Source organism: Ceratotherium simum, chromosome 30, assembly GCF_057802395.1.
Source record: "Ceratotherium simum simum isolate JZ-2026a chromosome 30, ASM5780239v1, whole genome shotgun sequence".
In the NCBI taxonomy this organism is placed as follows: domain Eukaryota; kingdom Metazoa; phylum Chordata; class Mammalia; order Perissodactyla; family Rhinocerotidae; genus Ceratotherium; species Ceratotherium simum.
Window position 1 is genome coordinate 17017294 of NC_141929.1, and position 16840 is coordinate 17034133.

Genomic DNA, 16840 nt, shown 5'->3' on the forward strand with positions numbered 1-16840 from the left:
GTGGCACGCTGCCTCCTCTCCTTGCTGGTGGAGCCCTGGCTTCACTGGCACTTGCGGGACTCCAAGGCAGCAGCGTTTAGAAAAAGCAGGAGAGGATGAGGTTGCATGGGGGTTAGGTCACAGCACAGCCAGAGGGAGAAAAACTGCAAAAGCCTTCAGACCCTACAGGTGGCTTAGTTATTGACCTGCACATTCCTTCTGGGAGGGCAGCGGGCTCCAAGAGCAGGAGGCATTCTTTGTGGCTCTGACCTGCCTTGACCCGACCTTTGTAACTCTATCAGGACTAGTGGTCAGTAGTTATCAACTGTCAATAAACCGCCAAAACACACACTTTAATTCAGAGTACAGGGAGGCCCATCTATTTGCTGATCGATCTTGGCCTTGCAAGTTGACAAAATGCAGAGTCCCTTGTCTTCTTACCATAATATTGAAAATATGTGCTGCGACAAATTGAATGATCTACACCTCTCAGCCCCACTCCTGGGGCCCTTAGTAAATATGAGACGATTGATTGAGATAAAAGGTGAATGGGAGGACTGTGGTGGTCCTCTAAAGAAGCCAACGCCACGGAACCACAGGCTAGAGAACTAATGAATCCATCTCATTAGTTTATCTACTAAAATCCTATGGAAACAGAGCAGGGCCACCCTGCCCCAGTTATCTGCGTAATTTAAAAACAATCTACATGCGTTTGAATAATTGAGGCAAAAATAGACTTTGGGGACTTCATGATCTATTTTAATAGATACTTGGAGTCACTGGATTCTTGCCAACCCCTTTCCAAGAGACCTTGTGCTGTGTTGATTTGTCTGTGGTTTTGTAATTTCTTTTTGTTTTTTTCTGCAGAAAACAATAATGTGTGTTTGGAGGTGGTCAGATCTCAGGATGCAGAGCAGGCTTCTGAGACTACTGGGCTGGCCTTCTGTTGTCCAGTCGCTGGGACAAGGGAGATCAGCAAGGTCACTGACTTCAGCGGTCCCTCCTGGATGGACCATTTGCCTGAGGTGACCCACGCAAATTAACCAAACAAGGAGTTCGGCTGACACTTTCTAGTGAATTGTCAGGATGGCTACTTAAATTGTCTGTAGGTTGCTGGTAAGAATCATACCTACCTCCTGGAGTTGTGATGTTGATTAAATGAGTGAATGTCTGTGAAATGCTTAGAACAGTCCTGCAGATAATAGACAGGACTCAGTACATGTTAGCTATTGTTAGTGATATGACTGATGTTACTATGATCATAGAATCACCCTCATTGTTAAAGTGGTTGGCCATATGGCACGTATTGGGGTTCCTGGTGTAACTAGGTGGAATCTGTATTTTCCTTTGTCACACCCGCATGACGGGCTGCCGGCTTTCTCAGGCTCGGCGCTATTGATACCTTGGACCAGATCATTCTTTGTTGGAGGTATCCTGTATACTGTAGCATTCAAGTCCTCTACCTATTAGTTACAAGTAGCACTCTTCACCCCACAGTTGTGACAACCAAATACCTCCAGGCCTTGTCAAATGTCCCTGAAGGGCAAAACTGCCCTGGATGAAAACCACTGAGATAAAGTCATAGTCATGAGTTATATTTCCCAGGTTTGTGCCTGCACGTGCTGTCATAGAACCTCGGCCTCTGCTCAGGTCTCCCCAGGTGCTAGGTTGGTTCTCACAGGTGCTCACGGATGAGCCACTGCAGCTACCTTAGGAGTCTGCCATCTGCCTCTTGGGCTGTTGGGGCCTGTCAGTGATGCTGAAGTCCGGGCCACCATTGCAGAACTTGAGGGTGCCCTCCCAGCACTCATGTCCACACTGGGAGTATCTGCTGATGCTCCCCGAATGGCTGGTGAGTCCTCCCTCAGCCCAGAGCGGTGGGCAATGGCTACCCATCACCGATGCTGCTATGGCTATCAGGGCTCTGTGTGCCTGGCTGCACTATGTTCTCTGAGGCCATCGGTGCAGTGAAGCCAGGTGATAGCCTGGCTGAGGAGGGGGAATGGCTCCCCCACCATTGGTCGTCATGCTCCGGTAGATGGACACCAAAGTGATCCAACCTTCTTTCTTGAGGTGGGAGATGCTTCACTGAAAACAGGTCTTTGGATTCATACAAGAGCCTAGGGAGGCTGGCCTCAAGGACATATCCAAGGTCGCTGGCTCTCCTGAGTTCCAAATCATGCCTTTCCTCCATCCAAGGATGCCTTATAATTGATTAGAGCTGGTCTGGCTTCTCTTAGATAGGAGCTTCCTCAGTCTCTTGGCCAAACAGCCTTGGGGAAGCCTGGAGCCCCCCAGCTGCCTGAAGTGATCAACTGGAACCACTGCTGCATAAGAATCACACGACTTCTCACAATGGTAGAAACTTAATCTTGGAGTAACACCTTATTCTGCAGGTGAAAAAACTCAGGGCCAGAGAGATTAAATGGCTGGTTCAAGGTCACACAACTGACCAATAACAAAGGCAAGAATATTGTGCTCAATTCCCTTCTTGGCGACTGTCTTTCACTTGCAAACTACAAAAAGTGTTGTAGAAATTAACACATTAATTTTAGGAAAGGGAGCTTGCACAACATGCCTTTTTATCCAGCACAGGAATAAGGGGTGTTCATGTATGAACGTGGCGGGAAATTGAAGCGCATGCCTTCAAGCACTAAAGTATTGTTTTCACTTTAAATATTTTAATGAAATAGTTCCAAAATATATTAAATAAGAATATGCAAAAGATTTTTACCTAATCAGTAATAGTGTATGCGTTTTGAGTTATACCTTTTTCTCTGTAGAAGGCTTTTTTCCCCCATTACTTTTGAGTTTTTTTATTTTGTTCCAAATAATCAATATTACTGTATGCAATTTCTGAATAAATGAGATAGTCTATTATTGGTATTTTCACTAACAAGTCTATGTTTACCAGTTTCTGGAGGATAAAACTGTTTCCAGGTGGGAAATATCAATCAAAAGAAAGTCAGACCTCACTACTTCCTAGTCATATGCCCTCTTTGTAATTTTACCCACTAAGCATCAATGGCTGTTAATCATTCAAAATATTTGCAGACTCGGCCCTTGCCAATTCTTCTGCAGTCTTTCTCAACATTATGCCTCTTTCTTAAACCAATTGGCACCAAAGAAAGCTGAAAATAAGGCCAATATTCTCTTTCAACATAAATGTTCAACTTTTGATTCAGCTTCCTTTTCCTGAGTTGGATGTTCTAATGTTTGAACAAGTGGTTCTGGGATTGCCCTAAACGTAAGAAATGACAAATGTGGTTCCATCAATTTTACGTCTGAGGCAGGGGAATGTCAAAAGTGTATTTGCCTAATTCCATGGTCCCAGTTTATCACTCTCTCCCATGCCTGAAACTCTCAGCTCCAAGAATTCTAGCTCATCAAGAAAAAGTATAGAATAAGGCTTGATGACATTATCACACAGTCAGATTAACAACAAATAGGGGAAAACAAAAATTGGATCTTCCCTGCTAAAGACGTTTTCCCAGCAGAAGGGTAGATGCTGATAATGCAGTTCCCAGGATAAGTCCATCAATCATTATGAACTCATAATGGCTCAAAGGCAGTCTTGGCCATTTGAACAAAGCCACAAAAATCATGAGAGAAGAGGGTGTGAAGCCAATTACAAAATGCACATAAACTAGATGGAAGAAATAATCATCCAAATGTATTTTAAGTTCTAGTGGATCAGTAATTTTCTATGTTGACAGGAAAAAATAATAATATCAAATGCAAATCATATTATTCATCTCTGCACCCCTCTGGGTTGTACAAAATTCAGGAATGAAAAAACAGTCCTTGGTTATAAAGTAGAAAAATAATAATGCATTAATGGTAACCCTTAATTATTACTACATTTGAGTTAAATTAGAATTTTCAGAAACTCAAACTCTTTCTACATTTCCAGCTCCCTCTTGAAAATTTGAAAATAAAATGTGTGGTAATTACTCCGACAACTGCAGCACAAATGTCCTCTTCGTGGAAACTTCTCTTTACTTCCTTTTCCATTTGAAAGGAAGTCAGAGCCACAAACAGCAAAGGAAGTGGGAGCCAGGATCAGAGACAAAGGTGACAGAGGCTCAGAGCAGTGAAGCTAGCGTCTGCATTGGCTGAGGACAGTGCAAATCTGTGAGCGATATAATGCCAAAAAGGAAGGGCTGGGGATTTGGACAAGAGAAGCCCGTCTGTCTCATACCATCATACGATATAACCTCTGGGGCTTTTGCCCTTCCCTCAAAACCAAAGGAAATGAATGGAATCCAGCTTTCTCATCCTTGGAAAAGTCTCTGAGGCTCTAGAATCAGCAGTAGGGGCGGGGTAAGAAATCCAGCAGCTTCCTTACTTGCCAGAAGGTTTGAAAAGTCAGACAGCAGAAGGGCTCCTTGGCTCATCATACTGCGTGGTGATTAAATGCAGTTTGGAATATTAAAAGGGCCACCGGGGAGATGAATTAGTGGCTCTGTTTCTCATGTTGGCTTTGTTCATCTCACTTTGCTACCTGTGAGCTCAGAGTGCTAGTGCAACTGACCTTCATCTTGAGATGGTGAATATTAGGAATTTATGGGTGATAGAATCCTCAAATCTAGTGCATCTGGACTTTGCTCATGCAGGAGTGCAACTAAATGCAAAATGCACGTATATGCAGGAGAGAAACCACTGAGCTGCTTCCCGGTGCTGCGTTACTTCAATCCTTGTATGATGTACAGAAAGCAACCTGCAATTATACAACTAGACTGAATATACACTTTCCCCATTAGTGTTTATTTTGTCACAGTCACGTTGCTTATTGGAAAATGAAGACCGTTAGTCTATGTGGCTCATCTTTCCTTCTCCCTTTGAAGACATTTTGCTGATCTGCTTTGATTTCTTCTTAGCAGCCTGCTGATTCTTCTCTTTAAGGATGCACCTTGGAGTTTGAGGGGCTCAGAGGTGTGAGGATTGCTGAAATTGGACTTATGTGGCATATTCACCTTGAACAGCTGAGGCTTGTGTAAAGAGGCCCCTGGCAACTGGCTGTCAGTGGGGCAGGAAGAAGAAAGAAAAAAACCAAAGAGGAGGGATGAGGCTTCAGAGAGAGGCTGACTCCTGGACATGGGGTTGAGGGAGAGAAACAAGGACAGCAGTTAGTAGTCAAATGTGTTGTTCCTAAGTGCCCGGGATGGAAGTGGGAGGACGCTGATGAGACTGCTACACAATTCGGAGGAATAACCACAGAATGTATACTGAACTGCCACACTGCCTGGCAGCAACCCATCTGACCATCCAATGAGCTTCCCAGCAGCGCAAATCAGAAAGTCAATAAGACACCACCAGTTTCCAAATTCTATCTCATTGCACATAAACCGAAAGTCTCAACAATCAATAACGCGTTACTGAATTACAATCAGAATTCAGTGTAGCAGCACCTCGACGAGCAAGTGCATCCAAGAGACATATGAGTCAATGAGGGAACTCCAAAAATTTTAAATGAGATGAGGTGATCAGATCATAATTTGGGGAGCAATGTCTTAAAGACAGCATGTGGGGGACGTGTAAGAGAAAGTAAAAACAAGAGAGAAAGACTACAGTCAGTCTTCTTTTTAAAAAATGGTCCAATTCAGTACCAATTAACCATACCTGTTTTTCTACGCCTGCCATGGAAAATCTCCAGCATCTGTGAGTTTGTGTTAATTTCCTCAACTTCATTTCTGACTGATCAAGAGTTGAATTTCTAAAGCTACTGCTGATTCATGGTTGGGCCCTTACCTACCTTAGCGTGGTTCCAAGGAGATCCATGAGGCTAATTCCAATTCACTAACCACTGTTTGGTACCACTACCACTATTTTGGTAGTAGATGAACATTTTCAGAACCTAAGGGGACTATCAAGGCTGGCCTTCGAAATGGTTTTGAAAAAAAATCATCAGTTTCTCAAAATCTGTTTAGCTGAACAAATTGTCACCGATCCCATGTGTATAAACGCCCCCACTCTACTTTTCCTATCATCTGCCCCTTTCCCCTTTATTGCTCTCATATTAGTAGATTAAAAGATCAGAAGTGCCAGCTTTTAGCAAATAGATTCATCTTTAGTCACAAACAGATTTTCCATGAGAATGAACACAAAGTTATTAGAGGAGAGAGATAAGTACATTACATATATTTTAAGCTTGCTGTCTGATTTCTGTTAGGCATGCCCTGATTTCTTTTAAGCACTGGGAACACGTTCATTTTCCAGTTTATATGGGGGATCTTACGTACCTAGAGTGCCATTTAGAGGATTACTAATTTACTAAATGGTACCCCAGTGCCCTGAAAGAGTTAATTCTCTTCCAAGAGATAAGCAATTTATTTTCTATTTAGCAGCAGGATAAGGCCCACTGCTTACAAATGACTATGAGCCCCTTAGAGAGAGAAAGAGAGCTATATAAATACAGGGTACAATAATTATAATTATTGTAATATAATGTCAATCCACGGTATTATTTTTATACACATTCTTTCCTAACCTTTGTCTAGAAAGACCAGATCAACAGTGTGAGAACCTTGTCACTTGTGCATATATCTTTGGAAAACCAGATGCCAAGAGATGTGCCCAATTCTCTGGTAGAAAAAGTCCATTTAACCAATCAATCAACAAATGTCCCTCAAACACCATAACTAAACAGAAAGCATAGCCCAGAAACTGCCTCCCTAGAGTTTCCAATTTAGTGGAGGTAATCATGATTCATGAGGAAGCACCTAGCTAGAGATAATAATACATGCCAATAGAAAGATCATGAAAGTCCAGTTCAGAGGAGAGAGAAATCAGCCCCACTGTAAAACGGCTATCACTGACCATCCTGCCTTGGGAGTCGATGACTTATCTTCATCTTGGTTCAAATTCTAGCTCTGCCATTTACTGGCTGTATCATTTTGATCAAGTTACTTAGGGTCTTTAAAAACCACTGACTTGAAATGTGGGGAGGATTAAGCAAAGTTATGTCTGCAAAAATACTTTATAAACTGTGATGTGCTACACAAACACAAATACAAAAGCTTCTCTAAATTACGTACTTTTTAAAAAATGGAAGTGATGGAAGGCAATATCTTGCATGCATGAAAACCTGCTCAACAGTTAGTCTTGAGACTCACAATGTTTTCTCTCCCAACAGGACCCCAGGTCTAATTCTCATTGATGGGGGCCTGGGTAAGCCAGCAAGGAAATGACAGCTCTCAATGAAGATATATCATTAGGAACCTGAAGAAGGGATGGTGGGGTGTGTTCTAAAGATGACTAGAAGGAAAAGAAATGTTAACTAGCCTAGACAGTTCTCTTGCACCCAAGAGAAGGCAAAGGGAAAAGAGAGATGATGAAATGGTAGGACACCTGTTTATTTGCTAGGGCTGCCATAACAAAGGACCACAGACTAAGTGGCTCAAACAATGGAAATTTATTGTTTCACAGTTCTGGAAGCTAGAAGTCTGAGATCAAGGTGTCAGCAGGGTTGGTTTCCCCTAAGGACTCTTTCTTTAGCTTGTAGATGGCTGTCTTCTTTCTGTCGCTTCACATCGTCTTCCCTTTGTACATGTCTGTGTCCAAATTTCCTCTTCTTATAAGGACACCAGTCATCTTGGATTAGGGCCCATTCTAATGACCTCATTTTAGCTTAATTACCATTTTAGCAAATTACCATCTCCAAATACAGTCACATTCTGAGGTACGAGGGGTTAGGACTTCAGCATATAAATTTTGGAAGGACACAATTCAGCCTATAACAAAATAAAAATTCATAGATGAATTTGGAACTTTACTTAATGTGACAATGAAACATAAAGAGTGGAAGAAACACATGTGCAAGCATATGGAGTAGCCCAAATATTTAGTGACATACTGCAAAGATTTAGAGACTAAGGAGTTTAGAGAAGAAAATGGTTTTGCGGATGGAGGTTACTGAGATGTGCTTCTGTGAGTACATTTTCCTAAAATGATAGACAATCCTCCTTCAGAGAATGACCAGAGATTCTGAACATTAGAATAATGTTCCAACTCTTGTCTGGACCTTTCACATAAACCTTTCGTAAATGATGGTAGTTTCTCCTCTAAAAGACTTCAGAAGTAGGCACTCCACAAGATCACTTAGAGATCTGCTCTGATGATTTATCTACTCAGCCTAACAAGAAGTTATTTCTTATGTCTGACCAAAATCTCTTGCTAATGGAAACCAAAGTTCAGCATTTCAAGGCCTCATGACTTTGGTGAGTTCATTTTCTTTCACATTCCTTGCTAGTCTATCTTTTAGTCTATCTTAGTCTCTCCCTTGTTCTCGCTCTTCCTCCCTCTATGTATATGGAGAATAATTATTCAGAAACATCCACAGAAAATTCCATGGTATATTTGAGTAGTTAAGTTACTCCTTGGCTTTCCCTTATTTTAGCCATATAAATATCAAACATTCTCCCCTCTCCCGTCTGACATCCTAGATATAGATTTTCCTCAATAAAACATAAGACAGAACACTCAGGAATTTTTAAACAAGGATTTCTAGTGTGGATAATTTTGATAAGTACCACGAAGCAAACAAGTTGGTATTCTTTATAACATGAATATATACACATTTCCAATCCCTTTGGTGGGACTTCTGAAGTACACTTGCCATTCAAAATGTAATATTCTGTATATACACTTTATATGCAAAATAGTTTATTAGAATTCCCTAATGCTGTATTTAACATGATCATTTTCTTTCTACCTTAATCAATGAACTTAGAGATCTATTTAGTTTTTTCCTCTTAGATTTAACGTAACTTGCCACTTTTTAACCACTAGGTTACACAGTTGACACAGAGGGAAAGGGAGGGATTTGTGGGACTCCATTCCAACTATGACATGTACAGCAGTCAAAAGTCATGCCCCTTCTAAAACTGAAATCAGTATGATACCTTTGTAAAACAGATTATTTGAAAGTAGGATTGCAGGTGAGTGGATTTATGTGGTGGCCTCCACAAGAACTACGTGATCCCTTCCCTGTCAGATGGGAACTGAGGGGGATGAACTCAGCAACACTCTTGATGCTCTCAATTGATGTGTCCATACAGCACCCATGCAACATGCAACATCATACACGTTTATTTTGTCTCGCTTCACCTGTGCTCACCTCTTATAAAAATCTTTTCATATATATAATGAACATAATTTAAATGTGTGTGTATATATAATTCTATATGTGTGTGTACATATCTATGCTATATATATAATTCTAAAAAGTGCATATTTAATTCTATATGTGTGTGTATATATTTATACTATATATATAATTGTAAAAAATGCCCATCATTTTTCCAGCTTTATTGACTAAAATAGCTCCCCCTCACCTTTTTTTAGGTCTCCCAAGATATTTTCCCTGATTTTTTCTACAGGTGCATTCACTAAATTTGAAGAGATGTTACAACTATATAAACTAGAAGCGACCACTGCCCAAGATATATGCTTAGTATCAAGTAGAGACCACCCAAATGGTACCATTTGATGATTGTCCTTCCTCCCAGCCTTGCTCTACCCAAGTGCCAAGTGCCAAGATGCCTGAAATTTACAATCACACAGTATGCCCTGGCCATCTTCCCATGGATTTTACCATTTCAGGGTATGACAACCCAACTGCCATCTTCTAGAGCCTGTACCTTTTCAAGATCTTTCTTCGACCATCTGAGCCTGCTGCACTGCTTGTGCATGTGGTAGGCAGGAAGCCAGAAGGCATTACCACCCCTGGGAGCAGGTCTCAACCAATGAATAACAGGGGTTAGCGTGTAAATGCACCAGATCCTTTTCCCTTGGGCGGGATAATTGTTAAGTGTGTGTTCTAGACTCTTCCCTGAGTTTTGCCATTGAATTAAACTCTAGTTGCCCACAATGGCAACTTGCTTGCTAATACACTCTTCATTAGCATCTTTTTCTCCCCTGCTTTGCTTCCCACACTTCTCCCAGTTCCTGGCATCACCTTACAAATAAACTACTTTTACTTGTCTCAGGGTCTATTTCTGAGAGAACCCAGATGAAGACATACGGTCATTCATTTGGTATAGTATCAATATCGCTGAGCTGTCTTCTATTAAAATGCAGAATCTTGGATTTGGGGGAAGATGGTGGAGTGAATTTGGATCACAGAGTCTCCCTGTTCTGATATCTAACAAAAGTAACAAAAAGTAGTGAAAAATCAGCAAAATGCTTACCAGCAACAGACAAATAAAGAAAATGGTATAACCCCCAGCCATAAATTTCAAAAAGTATCAGCTGAGGAAGAGGATAAATATTATTTTCTTGTACCTCAATGCTGCTTTCAACTGTACCCTGAACTCCAGAATAGGTAGAAAGAAAATATTTGGAATTTTCCCTAAATACCTCACAGTTTGGAGAGAAACAAACTGAAGGTGTGCATAGGCATCTTGGGTTGAGTTAGGAAAGTAATTTCAAGAATAGAGACCCTCTACCTATCACTGTAAGACCTCAGAGTCTTATTAGGGACAGGGCTTAATATTTGGGCTTAATGTTTGGGCTTAATATTTTAGATGGAGATCTCCAGGATAAAGATATATTTCCAACTAGGTGAAGTGAACTCTGATGAAAGACATTTAACAAACTCTCGGAAGAAGGAACAGAACCCCTGGTTCTCTGAGACAAAGCCCATCAGAATACACCCTCCTTCACAGCACTCAGGATAGACTATATTAAGCTGCTGGTGAGAGGAAAGACAGGTCTCAGATAAAGTAGGAAGGAGTCAAGAAGAATTTATCCAACATCTATCAGGGCAAAGAGAAGAGTTCCACAAGGCTTCGCTTATTAAGCAAGAACAAGACAAATGAATGAATGAATGTATGTATGAATGAATAAATTTTAAAAACATGAAGGGACCTTCACTTTCAATAATGGCAAATTAAACCTTTAGACTAGACCTTCTGCTGAAAACAACTTCAAATGCTGGATGAAAGAGTAAAAATATCTTAAAAGTATTGAGGAGCTGATGAGAGATCAAGGAGCTGGTCAAACTAAAGGGACTTTCAGAACTCTGACAGGAAAGTGGAGCAGGAGAGCCACTCTTTATCTCACAGGCATTTGTTGATGAGAATATTTACCAAATCCACAAATTTGGATGTTGGTTTTGACAGCCTTGTTGTACATGAGGTGGGACAGATATCAATGTGCCCAGAGCCCATCCAGGGTGATGAGTCTGATGAGGGACCTCCCCACGTTAAGCCAGGATCTCAAAAGATTACACGTCAAGGACAAGAAAAAAGAACATTAAAAAGGAAATAAGACACATGAAAGAGAGATGGAACACTCATCTGGAAGGAATACAACCCAAGGGAACACAAAATTTGTTTTTGAGTACTTCATGCTATAGAATAGTTTAATATGGCACAAATTTATTAAAAGTTGCTAAATGGTAAGCAATTAAAATCACATAATGAGATAAAAAAAGAGACTGTGGGGCTTAGGAGACAAATTGAAGATCGAAACATCATTATAGAACTAATAAACAAGTTAGCACAGGTAGAATAGAGCAGACGTGACTGAAAATAGAATTAGTGGCATAGGGAAAAGGCTTGAGATAATCTTACTGAATGAAAAGGAAAAGAGAAAAAATAAGAAGATAACAGAAAAGGAAAGAATAATCCATGTCCATGGAGCAGAAAATTCAACAGATGGAAAAAAATCAGATATATAAGAGGAAAAAAAATGTGCCTTAAAAGAGGAAAAAATAGATACATCATTCTAAGGGCAGAGTATATTCTAGGAAAAACAGATACAAATTAACTGATGCTAAGCATGTCCTGGTTTTGTTGCTGAGTTTAAAGGATAAAGAAAAAATTCTTCAGTTACTTAGTAGAAAAATCAACTTCTCTAGAAGCAGAAAAATTAGCTGAGCCTCAATAGCATTTAACCTCAAAAGACAAGGAAGCAATATTTACAAGGTTCTAAAGAAAAAAAGTATGCTCTGTAGAATATTATATCCAGTGAAGTTGATGCTCAGATACAATCACCACAGTGAGAACTCTCAAATATGAAGGAACTCAGAATACAGAATCCATGAGCCCACCTACCAATCAAGCAAAATATGAATGACAACTTTGTGGTTAAAGGGCAGTAGTCAGTGCCAACAGACAGTGGACGAAGGTCTACAAATTTCTGAGAGAGAAAGTATGATCTGAAATTTTATAGCCAGCTAAAGTGTCCTTTCAATTATTCATTTATTTTTGTTTATTTTATTTTCTGTGCCTTCACCCTACCTTGAGTATACAGTCATACGTCACCTAATGATGGGGATATGTTCTGAGAAATGTGAAATTAGGTGATTTTGTCATTGTGCGAACATCATAGAGTGTACTTATATAAACCTAGATGGTATAGCCTATAACACACCTAGGCTATATGGTACTAATCTTATGGGACCACTGTCACATATGTGGTCTATCATTGACCAAAACATCATTGTGTGAGCATAGGACTGTAAAGGCAACAGACATTGCCGTGCATGCAAGAACTTAGAACGTGGCATCTAAAAACCTTCTAAAAGTCTACTTAAAAATAAAATTCATCCAACTAAAAGAGAAATAAAAAAAATACAACAATGGAGAAAATGGGTCTAAAAAACTTGAGTTGAGCACTGAATCGTTATTCAAATATAGAAATATAAAAATAGGACAAAATAAATGTAGTATTCATGATTTCAGAACAAGATGACAAATGTTACGAACTATGACAAAGTAAAGCAATAACCAATAAATATCAGAAGGCAGGAGAAGGAAATTGGGCAGCTGTGTGCTAATTTTCTCATTTTTTAAGCAGAGAGTCAACGAATACAGTATAATACTGAAACGTGAAGTTAAAAAAGAATAATGGATCTAGACATAGTTTTTCCTAATCTTTTTTCTTAATCAGAGATAGATCATTTAAGAACTATATTCTAGTGAAAAATAAGGTTTTCTGAGGATGAGAAATTCCTTCAGTTTCACCTTTGTAATTTTTTTCTGTTAAATTCTAATATAACAAAGTCTAGTCACATTATATTTAATACTTCTTATCTTTGTCACACATAATCTCTTTTTTTAATCTCAGTCTGTCTCAGTTGCTTTGAGCCTTTCATTCTCTTCTTCTGTCTCTTATTCTGTCTCTCTCCCCTTTCTTTCTTTTCATTTATATAAACATGGTAAATAAACACTTGGGAACATGTTCACCAAATCTGAAAGATGACTATTTTTGAATGGTGAAATTTTTAGTGAAATTCTGCTTTTCTTTTTACTTTACTATTTTTAATTTTACAAAGTGAACTGTATAATTTTTACAAAAACAATAGTCATTACTCTATAGAAGAAAATATACAGGCTTCTAACATTTTGTTGTAAATGTTTGTGATTTTCTACATAACAGAAAAGGAAAGTAGAAGATGGAAGATGCTAAAAGCCCAGAATGGGAACTTGGGGCATAAATAAAGAGGAAGAAAATTATAACAGAAGCATCGCAGCATTCTCATTTTTTAAATATATTTTTGCCTATAGTTCCAAATTGAACTGTCATTTAACTTTACTACATTGTTTATTCTGTTATTTTCTTTAGAAGATCTAGCCTCTTAGGAAGCTGGTGCTCCTTTTCTCTTAATGGTACCAGATCTCTAATTCTGACTGTCACAGATATTTTAATCCTCAAGGTTTTCTGAGCATGTCAAAGGAGGACTCACCAATGCCTGCATCCATTTGCAGATTAACAGCGTCTGCCATTAGCAAATCAGAAATTCTTTCCCTCATCCCTCTTGTGGTGGAAGTCTTTTTCTCTTAGTAGTACTATGATTCCCATTTCTGAATCTTCCTTATTAATGAAGTCTATAAAGCATTTCTATTTTTCTTGGCTGCTTAAACCTTCCATTGAGTTTCATGAGTATTAAATGGAATAGCATATCTGAGAGAACAAAGCAAAGAGTCTACCTTCAACTAATGGGAACACTGATCCTTAATATAGAAGCCAGACATTGGTAGGCAACAATACATGTGTCACGCTTCATGTTCCACTAAGTCATGGAGTTCTCATGTGGTCACAGAGTAGATACCTGAGCAATAATATTGCCACAGTGGGTGAGATGAGACCAGGAGAGAGTTTACAGCTTCTGACTTGGGGATGTGAAATGGGGATCCTCCAGAATGTGACCCAAAGTTTCAACATAAACATTTTAGATCCACTAGGGATACACTAGACCTTGGTAAGTGGAAAGCAGCAGACCAGATCCATCACAAAATACTTTAGACTGGAGGGCAACTAGGAGTTGAGAACCCCTATTGTGCAATTCCTTTAGACCACTTGTTACTTGAATTCAGTTGGCTGTTAGTTGCATCAAGTAATGAAAAGTTTCCCTCCCCTAATATTTCTGCAAAATCTGTGGCTTCTCTTGTGTCCAGTATCTAAGGGCATCTAGTCACTGTATTAAATATCCTGTTAATAATGAGCAGCATCCCTATTTCTAATTACAAAATGAATATATAGAAGCATTCTTGTTCAAGGAAGCATCAGAATTTTTGCTATTAACGAACAATTAACTTAGTTGACAGAATGAGCCATGTGCAGTCTCGATGTTTTAAGCATTTTCTGAATTATTATCACTCTTTGGGTAGGAGTTTTTATTCTCTTAGAATTTCTCTGTCAACTAAGAAATGATCCCAGATGGAAGGTCCATTGGTTTTGGCCATAAAAGCAATTTTTTTTAAGTTTGTAACTTTACAACAGACCTAAATCCAGGAGAAAATGACAATTATAACATATATATTTATATAAATATTATATATTATATAAATTGTAATGTATATTACATATTACAGAATGACAATTATAACATTAATGTATATATTATATGAGAAGACATTTTGATCATATTTTAGGAGAGAACTGTTTCATATGACAAACTCAATACCTTCATTTTAAAAGCCCAACTCTCTGCTTGAAAAATATCAAAGCTTTCATTTAAGTTGCCATGGGGCAAACTGAGTTATGTACAATTCAGAATCATTTGGAGAGATGGAGGGGGTGCCTACTTTATTTAACTTTCAAAACACCGTGAGTAGAATGAGCTTAACACTACACCAAGAGCTCAGAGTTTCTGGGATAAACACATGGGAATCAGGGTTGGTGTGATAGGTAGAAAAAAGAAACTGAAGATTACAAAATTCAGTCACATTTCAAAATTTTCTGCTACAATAATTCACTTTATGTAGGATTAATGTGGCTGATTGAACGTTTGTGCTGTAATTTACTTATAATTAACATTTTATGGTGAACAGATTTCACCATCTCCTTCATGCTGTGAACTCTAAGCCATAGGTCAAAAATAGAGATGAAACAGATAAGCACAAAATATTCTCACTGAAATATTAATGGGATTTTAATTTGCTGCTTTAAAAACACATCTTTCATCAATGTCTGTATATAAAAATCACTATTTTATTTTAATTTTTTAATCACATTAAAAATGTAATGAACTCTTCTAGCTGGCAGAAAGACACTAAAAAGTCTAATGCATGCAAGCAATCCTAGGTAGGTAAAACGTTTTTCCAACTTCTTCAGGTAGAGGTTGAACCCAACATAGCCAAGAATCTCTTCTCGATTAACCAGTACTGAGCTCTAAATGCCGTGGAACAGAAATGGCGCATGCCCACTGTGCCCTATCCAAATTCTTGACCCACAGAATCACTGTTGTTTTATATCATTGCACTTTGGGGTGGTTTGTAAGGCAACAATAGGTAACTGGAACATTCTAAGAGGCTATGATACGCTACTATGCCTTTGCAACTACCTCAGGTATCCGTTACTTTTATTCTAGAAAGAAAATCCAGACAGAACCGTATATCAACCAGAAACTATTTTACAGGTGATATGAAGATGCTGGGTTCTTTGAAGCAAACTCAGCACTTAATAAAACTGGTAGGAATTTCGAACCTGTTAACAATCCAAAGGGAATAAATATCTCATGAGGAATTCATATGTGTTCTTTGAGTTCCTTAACACAGTAATGGGACCATTAGACCTACCAAATTCAGCAGTTTCTCCAGAAATTTTACTAAGATTAGTTAGCAAATATTGAGGCTCTTTCTCCTCACTCTCACAGCTGAATTTCTCAAAAGAATCATTTACACGGGTCTCAATTTCTTCACCTTCTATTCATTCCTCAACCCACTCAAAGCCTACACAATTACTCTTTCTTTTCCAAGTGAGAAGGTCACCCTGCAAAAGGGAGTGTGTGGCTAAGGGAGAGGAGCGAGAAGTGACTACAAACACACAAGAAAAAGATGTATCTGATTTGCATAAGTAACATCCTATCCTTTCGGTCACAAATCTTCTATAATATTATGCAAATATTCAAGACTTTTCCATCATTTATGATAACAGCATTGGGTGAGCTAGAATATTAGAACATAAGGCAGTAAAAAAACGCTATGGAAAACTACCCTGGGCCTTGATTCATCTTTGCCAAGGTCAGACCAAATGAGAATTAGACCTTTTATGCCAAGAACATGTTACTTACTTATCATTACAAATTCCAATTTGACTGTCTTTTTTTAACCATGATGGCATTGCTTGGTGCCCATCACAGATGGGATAGCTCATAAAATCAGAGCATGGCGTCTCGGTAGGAAACAAGATCTACACAGCCCAGGTTTCATATCAGCCAACATTTTCTTTTGGAACAAATGTGAATACATTAGTCCATAAAAATAACACCTCTGATCTGAGAGGTCAGAACACTTCCCGGGAACTTTACACTTGTACTCTCAGAGCAGAATTCCTTGGAAGAAAGGAAAAGCTCATTCTTCCAATTCATTCATGCATCGTAGGAACCTGCAAACTAACAGGTGGAAAATAC

General features: G+C 38.9%; 1 long non-coding RNA gene across 1 annotated transcript in view; it reads right to left on the reverse strand.

Annotated features, from left to right (window-relative positions):
- The window catches only part of LOC147913108 (uncharacterized), a 458959-nt gene that overhangs the window by 249891 nt on the left and 192228 nt on the right, over positions 1-16840 (reverse strand). The window lies entirely within an intron of this gene.